Raw genomic sequence first — 3,868 nt, 5'->3', positions numbered from 1 at the left:
CATTAATTAAATAAGAGATATCGTGATATCCCAACATATCCATGTTCCAACATGGAACAAACTTCAACTTCACCTGCAACTAACAACGCTATAAGAGGGGCTGAGCAAAAGCGATAACATAGCCAAACAACGGTTTACTAGGAAAGGTGGGTTAGAGGCTTGACATGGCAAATATGGGAGGCATGATAAAGCAAGTGGTAGGTATCATGGCATAGCAATAGAGCGAACAACTAGCAAGCAAAGATAGAAGTGATTTGGAGGGTATGGTCATCTTGCCTAAGATCCCGCAAGGAAGAAGAACGAGTCCAAGAAGAAGACAAACGGACATAGTCGAACGACAGAAGAGGAGGCCGGCACGACAATCGGACGCGCGCGTGTAGAGATGGGGCCGGAGCACGAGAAAAGAGGAGGAGGGCACGACGAAGAGATGACATGACCCGAGTGGCCGAGGAGGTCGATGGCGGCATGCTATAGCGGCCTCAGTTGCCGGTAGCAGAGGTGCGAGGCGAGCCGCGGCGCGGTTCGTTGAAGGGGCGGAGCGAGGCGACGGCCTCCTGGTGGTCGCAGATGACGGCATGCAGAAGGAGCGGCGCGGTTCTGAGGTAGCCGGCGAGGGCTCTTGCTGGTCGAAGGAGCTCAGGACTGGGATCAGGAGCCCCTCCTGGTCGCGCTGTAAGGCGAGGAAGGGAGCGAGAGGATTGAGCAGGAGGCTCTGGCAGCGCAAGGGAACGAGGAGGAGGGATGCTAAAGGGTGTGCGGACTAGGTTAGGAAGGGATAGGTGGGCCTCTGGTAGCTGGCTGCTGCTGGGCCTTAGGAGGCCGACCCAGTGGAGAGGGTGCAGGAATGGTTTAAGATTAATAGGAAAAGAAAGAACATTTTATGGAACAAAAAAAATAATGCCACTTGCAATAAGTGAGTGAAATTTGAAAGAAGGAAGAAGTGAAATGATTTGCACTTGGAGAAGGGCCTTGGAGGAAAGATCATAGATGCAAAAATAGTTTAGAAACTAGAGGGATTTATAATGCAAGTTTGTTGCGGTTAATTCCAAACTAATGGAATATTTTATATAGCTCCCTAATAATATTGGGAGTATATGTTCTAAAGAGAATCACCATGTGAATTCCCTCGGTTTAAATGGACTGAAGATCCATGCAATTTATTTAAGTGAGCTTTAGTTAGCTTTGAGAAAAAGATGGCATGATGACATGATGCAAGCAAAATATGCAAAGAGGAATGCAACAAGCAAAACAAATCACCCGACTAAACTCGGAAAACATGGAAGGCATCTGAAGCGTCGGTACTGGGGCGTTACACTAGGGGCCATCGGATCTTGATCTGGCGGCTCCAGATCAAGGTGGAAAGTGGCTAGTGGATCTGGCCAAGTGGAGGCAAGGGACTGGGTGCATGCGGACTGCGAGCAGAGAGTGGCGGCGGCTGCGGGATAGGGTTAGGAGCTAGGCTAGGGTTTGGTTTAGCTATATTTGGTATGTAGGTGGACTATATATATATATGGAAAAGAGAGGGGTTTTGGGTCATCTGATCGAAATTGAACATTCAAGAATAAATAGGTTGGGGAGTCCAACTAAGAAAGCGGAGATGTTTAAGGGATGTTAGGGGATGATCCGGGCCAACCGGTACCATCAACCCGGGTCGGGTTCGGGACAACTTTCGGACGCGCACGAGGGGTCTGAGTAAAATGTAGAGAGGGGTTAGGTGGCTTGGCGGTGGGTAGTGGACTGTGTAGATGGTCTAGGGAGGAAAGAGGGGGAAAGCCCGGCAACAGTTTTCGGAGACCGAAAACGTCCGACGATAGACCAGCTATAGTGCCGCTATAGATATCCGTTGGGGCATCAAACGAATTCCGAATGTGACGAAACTTGGCAGGCGGCCTACTGACAACAAAATACCACTGCATGCCAACTTTCATCCCATTCCGAGAAAATTTTAATGCCACTTATAAAATAATATTTTGGACATGCCGTGGGCGCATGCGAGTGTGGACGGGCTCAGAACGGACAACGGAAAAAACTGGGGGAACCCGGACGGATGCAAGTTTTGGAAACATGATGATGCTATGCACATGATGACATGGCAAGATGCAACACGCAAGAGAATGACATGGCAACAACAATGAATAACTGGAAGACACCTAGCGCATCGGTCTCGGGGCGTTACAGATGGTTTGGATAAGATTTATCATGTAATCGAGTTAGTTTTGTTAGGGTTTGATCCCTGGTATCCACTATGTTCTGAGATTGATGTTACTGTGACTTTGCTATGCTTAATGCTTGTCACTAGGGCCCGAGTGCCATGATTTCAGATCTGAACCTATTATGTTTTCATGAATATATTTGTGTTCTTGATCCTATCTTGCAAGTTGTAGACACCTATTACGAGTTATGATCCCCATACCCCAAGGTGACAATAATTGGGATTCTTTCTGGTGATTACCGTAGTTTGAGGAGTTCATGTATTCACTAAGTGCTAATGCTTTGGTCCGGTTCTCTATTAAAAGGAGTCCTTAATATCCCTTAGTTTCCATTAGGACCCCACTGCCATGGGAGGGTAGGACAAAAGATGGCATGCAAGTTCTTTTCCATAAGCATGTATGACTATATACGGAATACATGCCTACATTATATTAATGAATTGGAGCTAGTTCTGTGTCACCCTAGGTTATGACTGCTACATGATGAATATCATCTGACACAATTGTCATTGCCGATCCATTGCCTATGAGCTTTTCACATATTGATCTCTGCTAAGTTACTTTTTTTGCTACTGCTGTTATAATCACTACAAAACTGCTACTGTTACTTTTGTTGCCGTTACCGTTACTTCCATATTACTTTGCTACTAAATACTTTGCTACAAATATTAAGTCTTTCAGGTGTTGTTGAATTGACAACTCAACTGCTAATACTCGTGAATATTCTTTGGCTCCCCTTGTGTTGAATCAATAAATTTGGGTTGAATAATCTACCCTCAAAAACTGTTGTGATCCCCTATACTTGTGGGTTATCAAGACCTTGTTCTGGCGCCGTTGGCGGGGAGCATAGCTCTATTCTCTGGGTCACTTGGGATTTATATCCATTGATCACTATGAGGAATCTGAAAGATACCAGAACCAAGATGTTTCCCTCTACTACGAGGGGAGGTAAGGAACTGCCATCTAGCTCTGCACTTGATTCACCTTCTGTTTTGAGTAAGATTGTGACACCTACACCTACTATTTATTCTGATATGTCGCATGTTATTGATGATGCTACTACTGCTATGCATGATGCTTATGATGATGCTACTACTTTGCTTGATAATAATGTGCCACTGGGTGAATTTCATGATGAACAACTTGCTAGAGCTAAAAATATTGAGAATGCTGAAGAAGATGATATTTCTAAAAATGATGAAATTATTGAAACTGAACACTTTGAAACACATGTTAGACCTAGCTCTCCTAGATATGAATTGCTTGTTATGCCTGAGGGTTATGTTATGGATAGAGAAGTAGCTAGGGACTTTCTTGTTTGTAAGGATAGAGATGACCGGAAGAAATTACTATGCAAGTGGAAATAAAAATCTTTGAATGCTAGAATGCAATATGATCCTATGTTTGCTACTTCACCTATATTTGTTATTGATAGGGATTATGAATTCTCTATTGATCCTGAGTTAATTACTTTTTTTGAATCTGATCCTTTCCATGGTTATGAATTTGAAACTGTTGTGGCACATCTTACTAAATTGAATGACATAGCCACCCTATTTGCCCATGAGGAAAAAAATTCACTATTACTATATTCTTAAGTTGTTTCCTTTCTCATTAAAGGGTGATGCTAATATATGGTTTAATTCTCTTGCTCCTGG

Source organism: Triticum dicoccoides, chromosome 2A (assembly GCF_002162155.2).
Source record: "Triticum dicoccoides isolate Atlit2015 ecotype Zavitan chromosome 2A, WEW_v2.0, whole genome shotgun sequence".
Lineage (NCBI taxonomy): Eukaryota > Viridiplantae > Streptophyta > Magnoliopsida > Poales > Poaceae > Triticum > Triticum dicoccoides.
The sequence above is the reverse complement of the archived record's forward strand: the minus strand, read 5'-3'. Positions refer to the sequence as shown.